At 31.5% G+C, this 14400-nt stretch overlaps 1 pseudogene across 1 annotated transcript; it reads right to left on the reverse strand.

Moving 5' to 3' along the window:
* Positions 1–934: 934 nt before the first annotated feature.
* Positions 935–10933, reverse strand: LOC111286981 (ENHANCER OF AG-4 protein 2-like; annotated as a pseudogene). The gene is made up of 11 exons (XR_016334687.1): positions 10778–10933; positions 10093–10169; positions 5464–7295; positions 4829–5348; positions 4517–4625; positions 4072–4183; positions 3791–3978; positions 2657–3322; positions 2082–2572; positions 1339–1434; positions 935–1226 (listed from the first exon to the last, which is right to left on the reverse strand). The product of XR_016334687.1 is annotated as an ENHANCER OF AG-4 protein 2-like (transcript).
* Between the last annotated feature and the right edge of the window lie 3467 nt (positions 10934–14400).

Below are 14400 nucleotides of genomic sequence, written 5' to 3' on the forward strand. Positions count from 1 at the left end.
TTTATTCCCCGTGGAAAGATAAAAAACTTTTATTGTGAGTTCGGTCAAGCTTTTAAATATATGAGATTATATAACATCAAATATTACCAAAACTAAATTTGGAGATTTGAAATTGAAAAAACCTTGGTATATTGTAACCCATAAAATGGACGTGTTTGTTTTCTTCAAATTAGGCTACAATGGTTGTTTAAAATAATTTCAAGTGACAAATTATTTAAAATTGTGCAAATTTTTAGGTTAAAAAATTAGCTAAAAATTTTTTAACATCTAGGTAAAATTTAAAGATAATTTTTTATGCTTAAGATTCATTATTATATTCCTTAAAAATGAAAATAACATTCTTTTTAGATGATAACTGTTAGTGACTCTCCAATATTTAAGCAAGATATCAAAAATTATTTTCCTTGAAATATTATATTATTTCATTTCAAAATCCATTTTTTAAATAGCAATTTCCATGAAAAAAAATTTTATGCAAAAAGAATGATGTTATAATCAACCGAGAAACAATAATAACAATTAATAGACATGAGCATGTGAATTAAATACAAACAATAATCTCAAAATAAACTTATGCAAATGAACATCATGCTAGATGATGAAATGCAAATTTGAAATCAAGTCCTTAAATATAAAGAGATCACCTAAATTTCTTAACTTTTAGACAAAGTTTAAATGGGATTATTTATACTTAAAATTTCATTTTTATTTCTTTCCCTTTTATTTAATCTTATTATTATTTGGTTAAAGAATCATATGAAAAGTTTAATAAAATAAAAGTTTATTAGCATCTTTTTTCTACACTGGAGAATAAATTTCCGCTATTTTTGTAGCTGAAAATGACAATGAAAGAAAAATTTGTAAACTTAAGCAAGAAGATTACATGTGACCAAACAAAGACAATAACAATACTCTCTATTCTTGCAACAACAGGAGCACAAATTTCCAACTTCAGATTATACTAAATGGTAGTTTACCAGCAAAATCAACAAAAAGATGAACAAATTCCAAAACAAAAAATTTCACTTTCACTTAATAACAAGGACAAAGCTTTCTATTCATAATAATAAAAAAAGATGAAATATTCAGGCTGAGATTCATTAACAAATAAGTACGAAAATATACTAAGTACCTAATGAGACTATTTCTTCATTCTCAAGCTGGCCTCCAACAATTGATAACACACGTGTCTGGTTGACATGGCAACATTTGTGAAATACCATGACCTGAAAGATACAATCATGAAGTCATTCTCTAGTTTAATTGGTGCTTGATTATTTAACTAGCAAAAGAAGAAAATTAAAAGCAAACCAAGACAGCAATTAAAAATTGCAGTACCCAAATTTGGAGCTCCAGCTGGTAAATGATTGGCAGAAGCAATCAGAAAACCCATCTCATTTGAGGGTGGTCTTTCAACAGGTGTTTTAAAGTAACCTGCCAAAGAATTAACATAAGTGTCATCAAAAGGTAGAGACTATCTATAGAGGACCCATATATTCATCTTATCAACACTTTAAGGATATACACAAGAAAGAGGAGGCTACGCACATAAAATATGCATGAAGAAGTACAAACAACAGAACATTTCACATACTTATTCATGGACTTAAATCTGTGAGTTCTTAAAAGAGATTCCATACCAGCAAAGACTCATAAAAAAAAGTAAGAAATTAGCCATGACATCAGTTCAAAGCAAGATAATAAGGGGATAGTAAAAGAGTGTCCTACAAATAGCAATGAAAATTTTCAGATACTGCACAAGGCATGCTTTTCATATTTATATGGTCTGCATGTTCTATATTATTTGGATTTTTCTCTTTTAGTTTGGTAGAGGATCCATCACAACAACATGAAACACTTGAAATGAGTGAAGGTTTGATTGCCACCATCATAAATGGGCATATGTTTAATTTGCAGGAAATAACAATATGATCAGATCAAAAACACAAATTAATGCCCCTAAACATCCATCTGATAATCATGGAAACTTCATAAGGATTAGGATTACAAATTTCATTTAAATTTACAATGAGTCAAACACTCAAGCCAAAATTTTGTTTTAAGGACAAGATAATGCATACCTTCCTGGACAAACAATGGACCAGCAGCTGATGGATTTCTTCCTGCTATCCACCCATCACACTGATTATCAGTGTCATATTCTCCTGCAGGCATGCTCCACTGTTCATCAGCAACAAATGGCCTTCGGCCATCATGTTGCAAGCAGAGAGCATTGAGGACATGAATGCTAATAATGTGGAGGCATAGCGGGCTTTGTGAATGAGAAATGGCTAGATGAGGTTTGTGACAGACTAGGGGGTAAAGGTATTTGCACAAAGGCTGCATTACCAGGTTGAAACTGTTGACTTGGTTGAGAGGATTGGTCATTTAAGTACATTTCATTATGTCCATATTCCAGTTGCCTTGAAGAATTATATCCAGAAGGCTCTCAAGAATTGCAGACTCCTGTTGGAAAGCAAGGTGATTCCTGTGGAAACAATTCGCTTTTCACACCAGCATCAATATGGCCCCCAAGAGGAGTATTTCCAGCCATTTGAACTATTTGATTACCCTGCTTACAAAGGCATAGGTTACATAAATAAAAAAGTATCAACATACTCCATAACAAGCAAAGAAGGCATATTAGGAGTCTCACATTTGGTGTGCGCCAGAGTTCATGAGGTACAGGTGGTTGATATGCCAACTGTGGTCAACACTGTACTGATGACTAGGGCGGTAGCATGGATTGAGATAGCAGTGAAGGTTGAGTTGGCATTGGTGGTTGAGGTATAAAGACTGAAGGGTAGGAAAGTGGTGCAGGGGGAGGAGGTAGTTGTGTTGGTAGAGGAGGAGGTGGAAGTGGAGGTGGAGGTGGAGATGGAGATGATGGAGGTGGGGGTGGGGGTGGGGGTGATGAAGGTGGAAAAGGTGGTGGGGATGGAGGAGAATCAGGGGGCAATCGCAGGGAACCCTCTGGTAGAGGAGGGAATTCATTGGAGGTATTTGAAGCCGGTTCCATGATACTATCAGTGCCCTGCTGCTGCAAGTCCATTTCAAGACTATCATTTGTCAATGATGGTCGATCATCCTTCTGGTGTCCAGAAACATCTTCATTTCGAGCTCACCATCCACATCTTCTAAGATGCAATGACGCCTGTCACTTGGAGTAACTGTACATGTTTCTAACTCTCCTAAAGCATGAGCTGGTTCTAATGGTGATGCATCAGCAGAATCTCTGCAAGGACTGTTTGAAAGATCTTCTTCCTCTTCATCTTCAAATGCATTAGAAGACAAAAGGCGAGGAAGCTGAAATGTAGCATTACTGCTTATAAGAACCAACAAAATTGATGTCAGAAAGTTCATATCCCTTTCAAGTGACAAACACTAGAAACTAGAGGATGGGACACAAATGCTACAAGAAACACTGAACTAACTTCAAATTTAGTAATTTAAAAAAAATATTATGCAAGATAACTAAAAACATAGTAGCTCTATATTCAAATCAGATCAAACAACAGTGGCATATCAGCGAAATGGTGTGTTCCTAATTTGGTTTCAGCTGAATATCAGATTAAAGTGACCAATATGGGTTGGTTGGTTTGGTTTGAAAAGCAAAAAGTTTTAGTTTGGCCTGCAAATCAAACTGACAAGTAAATTTGGTCTTAGTTTGGTTTCAAATATATCTGAAACCAAACCAAAACAAAAACCAAACTTCAATGGTAATATAGTAGATATTATATTTGTTATCATTATAATAATTTGGTGTAAATGGTTGAAAGTGTTTTCAGACCTGCCATACTCGTCAACAAGCATGCCTTCCATTTCCCTAATAGGATCATCTATAGCACGTTCAGCTTGTGACGGGCGCCATAGGGAAAATCCAGAAATTGTATCATCATTTGAAACTCCAATGTCGTCCATATAACACTGCAGAATAGATTCGGGTAAAATCTTCCTCTCAAGCCACAACCATAAAACCTGGTATAGACAAAGATCCCTTTATCCTCAAGAGAGTGGGGGAAAGGAAACAAAAGACGAATAATCTCTTACAATTGAAAAAAAATAATATACCTTGAGGCATTGACGACGATTTTCACGAGCACTTGCTCCAGGTGGAGCAGCTGCACCAAGGAGACAGGCAATGCTGTTTGAACTGTAGGGATATATGAAGCACCGGCAATGCCTAAATAAACATTAACCACAATCATTTACATGAATTGCTGCAACAATAGATCACATATGACTATTTCAGCATGTGTGCACAAGTTAAAGAGCAATTCAAAGAGTGTTTTTGTAAAAATAAACATGCACTCGTTCCAAAGTCTAAAGGAGAATTCACCTAGTAAGAATACTCTTTGTCATAACAAATATTAAGAAAATAATGCTAAACCAGCAAGAAAAATGATAAACTATACCCTTTTCCAAATAAAACTAAACATTTTTTCTTAATGCCTGCACCAAATAAATTCAGTATTAGAGAGTAATTGAACACATTCATCAAGACAGCACAACCAACCTTTCTGATTATGTGAACATTGGGTGATTGAATCAACAAGAAAGAACAGGTCAACTTTACGATGAAAACTGGGCTCGCTTTCCAACTTCCGGATGAGAAGTTCAACAACCTGCATACAAATAATGTATTCTAAGACTCCCTCCAAAAAGTAGTCTTCAATAGAATTTTGCCATCATGAACATCATATGCAATAATTACCATTTTGTTTAAAACAGAATAAAAAATCATAATATATAAATCTGGGGTTAAACAAGCTCATCTTGACATTGTTGAACCAACACCAAACATAAATATGCATATTATTTAACTTACTTCATTTGCAATGCCATACTTGGCACAATCAATAGCAAGGCGAGTTGCTTGTCCAATACTTTCTTCAGTCCTTGATAAAGTCTCTATCATTCCTTCAAAAGCATCCCATGCAACAGCTGCCTCAGTACCACCACTGAGAGAGCCTCCAGGTGCCATGTGTCCTGAACTAGATCTTCTCTCTTCGATCTCTTCAGTATCCTGTTGATTTTGGGATCCTGACTGGGGACCAAGAGTTGATGGAGAATCTAGGTTTGTTTGATAAGCAAATCCCTGCACATCAGGCTGCATTGCATTGTAGATTGCAGATACAAAAGGCTGAACTGCAGGACTGGGACTTGCCCCCTGAATATTAGACACTGACACAAAAACAGAACTAGGATTTCCAAGAGAATATTGTTGAGAGTGAGCTTGTCTCCTTTTTGCCTGGGCAGCGGCAATAAGATGCTTCATAGACATAGCAGAATCCAGAGTCTTCAAATCAATCAACGAACCACTTCTATCTTCTCTAAAGACATCCAATCTGTACAGGAAGAGATTGGTCTACAATATGAAATGAAGATTAATATAATAGCTCTAAAAATGGTTAATTAGATATAATAAATAATAACAACAACACAGATAATGCAGAGCCATACTCCATTGAAGTTTCGGTAACAAAAGCAGTGTCATTAATACATGAAATTACTTTTGGAGTAGATTTCAGTCTTCCTACAGAAGAAGCTGGGCTATATCTTTGACTCAAAACCTGATTTTGAGAAGACTTTGGACCATCAGAAACAACATCCGATCCCTTAACAGAGCCAGATGGAGCCTTTTTCTGAGTTCCATGACTGGAAACCTTAACAGTAGCTTTAGGAGTTCTGTGTTGTTCAACAACTTCTTTGGTGGCAGAAACCAGATAAGGAGACTTCGTTGAAGGCCTCCTTTCAACAGTTCATGGTTGAAGAGGTGACACAAAATCATTTGCTAATCGTAAAGAAGCCTCCTTAGGATCACTATTCTCATATTGGGTGGAATCTCCAACACTATGTTGAGCATTGATAGCACTTGCATGACTTACATAAATGCTCTTTGAAACAACAGAAGTTACCTTGACATTCCTGGCAGATCCTCCATGAACTGGAGTTTTGGGATCTTCTTCTTCATCTTCATCAAAAAGGCAAACAGCTCTCTGCCTCTTGGACAACTGGGTAGCTGGAATTTTCACATTACTAGAACTTGTAAGTGTCTCAACAAGATTTTTTTAAATTTTATCATCGGAAATAAGAGTGGCAGAACCAGAAATTGCCTCCTGTGCCCGCCAATGGCGATTTGATAAGGGCAGCATAGCTTCATCACCAGAAATGTAATGGCTGTTGGGACTCTCAATGCTAAAATATGCAATGTGGATTTTTTCAACTCTAATTGTTTAACTGCCTTGTTATTGACATTATTAGAACTTGGAGAATCTTTCATGTTTTTGGCAAGAGATCCCTGGGAAGCATCATTTTTCATATCTACAAACTTTGAATTTTTGGCAGGATGTAAAATTTCATCTGTTCCCAATTTTGGCTTTTCAAGTCCAGGTTCTCCCCTTTTTTTCTTGCCGGTAGTCTCACCTTTGGAATTGGCCACAGCATCCCGTACTTCATCCTCAGCATTGAAGTTGCTTTTGGTTTTCAGCAATTCCTTTGCATTTTTACTACCAGTGTAATTAGAATCTGAGTTGAGAGCATCTGGTGAGAATTTTCTTACAGCACTGCCAGAGACTTTGCCTTTTACTCTATCTTTCAATTGCTCCTCAGAGTCAGGCCGATCAAGACAACCACCAGATTTATCATCCCTCAATAATGTTGTGGCTGAGCTGCTGCTTTTGTGTCCTTCCTCAGTTCTTTTCTTTGGCCCAGGACCCATCTTCTTTGACTTCTGAGCATCCCTCAATGTTTTCTTAGTACAATTGACAGTAGCAATTTTATCATCAGAGAATTCCTCCTTTATATGAGAAGGCTCATCAAAAGATGAAGATAACACCTCCTTTTTAGGTTGTTCACCATTTGATATTTTTTGTTTCCCTCCAGAAGACATAACCAGAGATAAGCCATCATCCACATGATCTGAAATTGATGACTTTACATCGTCATTATTATTCTCACCTCTACATGAACAGCCCAAATTAGAAGCAAGATAACCGTTTCTGTCACTAGTGGTTTCTGTGCCAAGAGCTAGTGCACCTGTTCCATTCATTAAGTCAGCCTCTGCATCATCATCCTCAACCCCATCAACAGATGAAGCCTCACAGCCAGGTGTTGATCTATCAGTTCCATCTCTCAAACCACTGGACTTCTCGTTATGTAATTCATCAAATGCCACACAGATTTCCTTCACAGCTTGGACAAAGTACTTAGTTTTAACACCTTGACACTTAGCCAAAAATTTACTCTTTGTCTCAATAGTAAATGCTTGAATATCGCCAGGTGCAACAAAAGCTCTGTAAAAGAAGAAAAACGTAGGGAGAAAAATAAGCAACTAGAACACAAGTGAACTAAAGTTCAAAGAGTAGTGTAAGAGAAAATAATGATGCATGCATACATCTCTTGGCTGGGATGAAAAGCATTGCTCCTTTTTACACTAAAAATGCAGAGTCAAAAACTTCAATAATGAAATATGAAAATCCAATTACATAAACACTATCTTTAAGGAAAAAAAAGATGCAGATATTTAAATTTATCAACTTGCTCACATGTGCATGAACATGATGCCCTAAAGGAATATGAGAAAATACATCACCAAGTATTAAAAAATAAACAAAAGACAAGAATTCAACAAATTAAAATGTCTTCTACATAATTCAGTAGCAGAAGCATCATCATCTAAAAATTATGATCCAAAAGGGAATAAAGTTTTCCATCCAAGGTTTAAGGATTAAGCCTCACAGCTTAAGCATGATTAAAAATATGCAAATATGGATGGAAAAAAATGTCCAAGAATTTAGAAAGGAAAATTCCCAAAAGAAGCCCTGAGCTTATGAAAGTTTCCAAAAAACAAAATATTCCCAAAACCACTTCGATGGTTCCACATAAATAAACCACTTATGCAAATGTTCTAAGGAAAACTCCAGCTGTACCTATTTTCAGGGTTAAAATGCCATTACTCAAAGGCTTCCCAGCATACCATATCTAAACCACCACATGTTGACGCCCAACAAACTTCACCTAAAATCTCAAACTGCTCAACTATAACATAGAGAGTATGAACAGAACCAGAAATGCTCCTCCAATTCATGGTTAGAATTTGGAAGGCTACTCAGACACAACTTAAGTAATTTATTCAAGCAAACCTTGACGTGATAGTAAAACTGAAAACCTTATATTTCCAACTATATACAAGATTGGTTTGAACTTTATTTCTTTTCAAGATACTTGTAGCTACAGAAACTGTCCAATCAACATTCAAGAAGATCCATTATACAAACATAAAAGTTCCATTGTACAAAATAAAGATCCATTATTGTGCCCTAAATGTGTTACAGCCACATATTATGAATAAGTCTTCCATCAAGAATGGTCATTATCAACAATAAATTTAAAAAATAATTCTAAAATTCCATGTCAAAATATATGTGAGAATAACATAGCATAATAAAATAACTAAATCACAAATCCGTTTAACACCAACAATAAAAAAAAATGGAAAATTGCAATGCCATTCAATTCAAACACCCAAAAAGCTACACCAACTTTCAAGTTCAGCAAGTTACAATTTAGTGATAAAGAAATGATCATGCCTACTAATTAAGCTAAACACGTTGCTTTCTTGAATATGACTTCAACATTCACTACAAGCCACAAATACACATACATTAAGAGCCCAAGCATTGTTGAAATAGAGTATTTAAGAAAATAATAATAACAAATAAAATTATTTAAAATAGGTGTTTTGATCTGTTAAATAATTTTTCTTATATAGACCTGTCACCTTCTGCAAGCAGAAATTTCAATTTGGAGCTTAACCGTTAGCTGTCACAAACTCATTCCATTGGCTATAAAGGATAAAATCTAATTTCCCAATCCATGTTTCACCTACTTCAGTTTTCTAAAGTAGAGAAGATAGATATTTCAGAAGCCAAACCAATCATGAGTAAAGCACACATAATTGCCCATATAAGCTGACATCAACAAAAAAAAAAAATACTTAAATTATGAGAAAAGGTAACAAAATGGTCTGAGAATGAAACCACTAAATAGATTTTAACAATTATCAAATTCAACATCTACATAGCATCTAACTCCTTTGGTAACAGACTGGAGATTAGGAATAAACTTGAACCTCCAATCCTAACTAACCCAAATATGCTATACCAATGTTCCTGAGCACAACACAAGTCCAAGACAGCCTCATCAACTAACATCAGCTGCTTAGCTAACAACCACCACAAAATGGAGGAAAGACCAAAAGAAATAATAACTCAAATATTAAAATTACATTAAAAAGATTAATTAAGGCAACATGAGATGCACATGCTATATCAAGAACATGTAGAAGTAGAAAAATATTGCACCATTTGTCATTGTATCATTATTTGGTTTTCTGCATCCTAGATTGAAAAGCTTGGCTAGCTAAAGGACATCTCACTATTTCTCAAATTATCATATTAAAAAACTATAGGACGTAAATTTCCCAGATAATCTGCATGGCTATCACATCTGCCAAATAGTACTCCCTGAACATTAGAATGGTGAGCTCCATGAGTTTATATTATGCAATCTAAAGCTAAATGACAGAGCTGCCTAGAGTTCAGTACTTTAACACATAAAGGACTCACATAGAGCCCTCCCGATTACAATTTTTCCCCTATTGTAATCACAATGTGCATTCTACAATTTCTTGATCATGGGAGCTGGATGGAAAGAAAAGCAACGATGTATACAAACAGCACGGAGATAGAATAAATCAAGTCAGTTTCAATGTATTCTCTAGTCAGCAAGCACCCTATGTGAACAACATTGACAGGAAATTAAAAAGAGTACATCAAGGTTTGTCTGCTAGGATCGGCATAGGTAACAAGTTACTTGGAATACAACAAAATTAATATTTTTTTCACGGAAATTATCCCGTAACACCTTTCATGTATTTATCTCATGTTCCATCTTATGGTAAAATGTGGTTTCCCTCCTACCAGAAAACAGATGCAAACCATAAAACAGACATATCACATATCTTTATTCATCACGTTGCCATCTCCCTTATTCACTAAACATGTACAAATTGAACATAAGTATGCTTACATTTCTCGTGTTCCAAAGAATTGGACAAAATATTTCCTAGAGTCAGGTTCTCACTCCCAATCTTCAGGCCGGCTAATCTGAAATTCATAACCCATAGAACCTACCTCAAAAACCAACCGTAAACCAAAATCGCAAAAAACCAACTGAGTTCTAAGTAACAAAATAATAAAAACAAAAAAATAAATTGAAAATCTCTCGCTAAATTTCTGACGACACTTTCTAGGATCAAATCAATCTAGCATGCAATAAAAAAATTCATATATTTGTCCCTTTTTTTTCAGACCCAAAATAAAGAACTTGTATAGTTGCATTAAGTAACCCAATTGATAAACAGGCAAAGTACCAAACCTGAAACACTAAAAACACAATCAGCTAACATACGCATGGCAAAACTTTTAACTCCAAAAATAGGCCTTTCACAAAATAAACAAAATTTACTAAAGGAAACAAATTGAGTACAAAACCAACAAATAAAATACAAAGCAAGACAATGTAAGCATAAAATAAACTTACCTACATCATGCAAAACTTAAAAAAAAAAAATCCCAAACTCATCATGGATTTATTCAAATTCATAAGTTCAAATAAACATATAAGAAATTAAAAATATAATCATCAAAATATAAAATACCCATAATTCAGGGTAAAAAAAGTAGCAATAATAATCAAATAAAAGGGAAGAGACCTTGGCAGGCCAAGCAGGGAAACCCTTGACTTTGGCAAGAACAAGATCTCCTAAACTTAAATTCTTAACTTTTGCCTTGTTTCCTCCCCTTTTACGAGTCCCAGCTATTGCCCTTTGGGGTTCCGGCAATGGAAGGCGGCTAAGGCATCGGGAGAGCAGAGAGAGATATTAGAAAAATAAGTGAAGAAAGGCCTTTTTTTTTTTTTTCATAGTGGAGAAGAAAAAAAATGATAGTATCTAGACGGTTGAGGAGACGAGTGAGAGAGAAGAGATTTTTTTTTGGGGGGGTAAAATTTTGGTTCAGGGATGCTTTTGTTTGGCGCCCGTGACTGAGCCGTTAGAAAGGTTGGAGGCGGAGGGGAGAAGTTTTGCATTTTGGTGTTGTGGGTGTTTTTGATGTTAGACTAGCGTGCGATCGCCACTATATTGAGGATTAAATATTTTTTATTTTTAAATATAAAATTATTTAATTTTTTCATTTTAATAAAATTATAATTATTTAGTTTATTTGATCATTTAATTTTAATTATTTTTAATAAAATGATACATATTAAATTTTATTAAGTAATGATAAGAGTATTTTAATAATTTAATGTAGTTAATTTTATAATATATTAAATTTAATACGTAATTTAATATGGTTATTATAATAATTTTAAAACAAAATGTCATATATCAACTTCTTATAAAGCCCTCATAAAAATATTTACGTAATTATGATATAAGAAGCATTATAGTAATTTTGAAAAAAGATATTTTCATAAGTATGGTATAAGGGATACTATAATAATTTTGATCAAATATAGTAAAAAAGTTTTTTTTTTAATTTTATTAATTTTGGTTAATTATAGTAGGAAAGATATATCTATAATTATGGTAGGAAGACATATAATATTTTTGGCTAATTATGAAAAGAGTCATATTTTCCTAATTATAATTGGAAGGCATTATAGTAAAACTGGATACATGTTAAAATCATATCAAATATATGAAAAAGTGTTATAGTAATTTCAATGGGAATTATTTCAGTATATATTATTTAACATTTAATAAGTAATTTAATTAGACTATTATAGTGAGTTTCAAACAAAATTTCACATGTCAAATTTTTATGAAGTAACGACAATAGTATTTTGATAATTTAGTATGTAGTTAATTTTATATGATGTTAAAATTTCATATGTAATTTAATAGTGGTATTATAGTAATTTTTAAATAAAATATCGCATGTCAAATTTTCATAAACCAATTGTAATAATATTTTAATAATTTAATATGTGGTTAATTTTATATTATGTTAAAAATTAATATATAATTTAATAAAAGTATTATAGTAATTTTGAAACAAAATGTTACATGTTAACTTCTTATGAAGTACTCATAAAAGCATTTCAATATAAGATGCATTATAGTAATATGGTAGAGGTATTTTTGTAATTTTTATAGGATATATTTTTTTGTAATTTTAGTCAATTATACTATGAGGGGTATTTTGTAATTATTGAAGAGGATATTATAATAATTTTAATTAATTATAAGAAGATAAGTATTTTGTAATTATGGTAAAAAAATATTGTAGTAAATTTGAACATATATCGATATCATATCAAATAAACAAAGAGTTATTATAGTAACTATCAAAGAATTGTTTTAATATATGTTATTAATTTTGAAACAAAGTATCACATGTCAACTTTTTATGAAGTACTCATAAAAGCATTTTCATATGAGATGCATTATAGAAAATTTTTGCCAATTATGGTAAGGGTATTTTTATAATTTTTGTAGGAAAGTTATTTTTGTAATTTAGTCAATTATACTTTGAGGGATATTTTGTAATTATTGTAAGAGGGTATTATAATAATTTAATTAATTATAAAAAAATAAGTATTTTATAATTATGATAAAAAATATTATAGTAAATTTGAACACACATCGATATCAAATAAACAAAAGGCTATTATAGTAACTATCAAAGGATTGTTTTAATATATGTTATTAATTTTGAAACAAAAGTATCACATGTCAACTTCTTATTAAGTATTCATAAAATCATTTTCGTAATTATGGTAGGAAAAATATTATAGTAAATTTGATCAATTATGAAAAAGGTTTTCTATAATTATGTTAGGATGGTATTATAGTAATTTGGATCAATAATAAGAGTTTTGTAATTTAATAATAAAATGAGTACTTTTTTAATTATGGTACGAAAGTATTGTAGTAAATAATTATAAGAGAATAGTTATTTTCTTAATTATGGTATGAAGACATAATAATCAATTTAAGAGAAAAATATTTTTGTAATTATGATATGGGGTATTATAGTAAATAATTATAAAAAATGTATTTTTATAATTATAGTATGAGGGTAAAATAGTTAATTTAGTCATGTGTCAAATTCTTATTAAATCAAGAGAGGGGTAGTTTGATAATTTTTAGGGGTTTATTTTCAATCTATAAATAGATTTTTAAGTTAAATATTAAAAACTAAGTATTTGAAATTTTTAAAATTTTAATAATTTAAATTAAAAATTTATTAATTTATTTGATATCTACTTTTAATTTTGTAAGTTTTAAATAATGACACGTGATTTATAAATAGTACTTCATATTAATTAATACAATTATAATTCGAATATTATATTAAAAATTTTTTAAATTCAAATCACATACAACATTTTAATCTTCCTCTTCAACTACTAAATTATTTTCATTGAAAATTAAAATAAGACTTTTGCAAAAAAACACTTCAAAATTATCAAATCAATATGAAAGAATATATTTTTAAAATTATCTAAAAATAAATCGAAGTTAAAATTTGAAAATATTTTAATTATCTTAAAAGAATAAAGTAAAGTAGGTTTAAATTATATTCTTTGTCAATAAATAAATAAATTATGTATTTTCACTAAATTTAATGGAAAAGTTTTATATTTAACAAATTTTAAGTTAAAAATGAAAAAAGTAGTACGATAAATAAAATTAACCATGCAAAGCATGAATTTAGAAATTTTAGTTTTTTTTCTTTTTAATTTTTATAATAATAATAATAATAAAGTATTACATTCATATAATCAATTGAATAATCAATTATTACATCATCATCAAGGTACAATCATAAAATAATTAATTAACAAACTATACTAAGCCATGATCTCATTGGCTAACACCTTATGTTTATTGTTGCTTTGGAAGATTATGCATTTAATTTATTTATTTGATGAGATTTGCACGTGTATGAAATATATAAATCTTTTTTTTTTATTTTGGAATAATTTGTAATCTATAAAAGAAAATAATTGCATTTTGCAATCAAAATGATATTTTCAACGATCAATGCTTATTTGGCTCATTTTATAAACTAATATTAATTTCCAAATGACAACAAATATTAAGTAATTTTAAATAAAAATAAAACCTCTATAAAAGGGCAAGAAATGAGAAATTGATAAATAAAAGAAAAAAAAAAGAAAAAGCACATTCTTAACTATTTCATATTACTGCAATATGATGGAAACTCTTTTAAAGATTCTGATATATTCTTAATTATTGACTTATTGTGATGTATTTCATTTAAAATTCAAATTCTTACTAATACTACTTGAATAATAGCTTGGAAA

This window comes from Durio zibethinus, chromosome 27, assembly GCF_047325235.1.
Source record: "Durio zibethinus cultivar Kanyao isolate XHJ-2024 chromosome 27, ASM4732523v1, whole genome shotgun sequence".
NCBI lineage: Eukaryota > Viridiplantae > Streptophyta > Magnoliopsida > Malvales > Malvaceae > Durio > Durio zibethinus.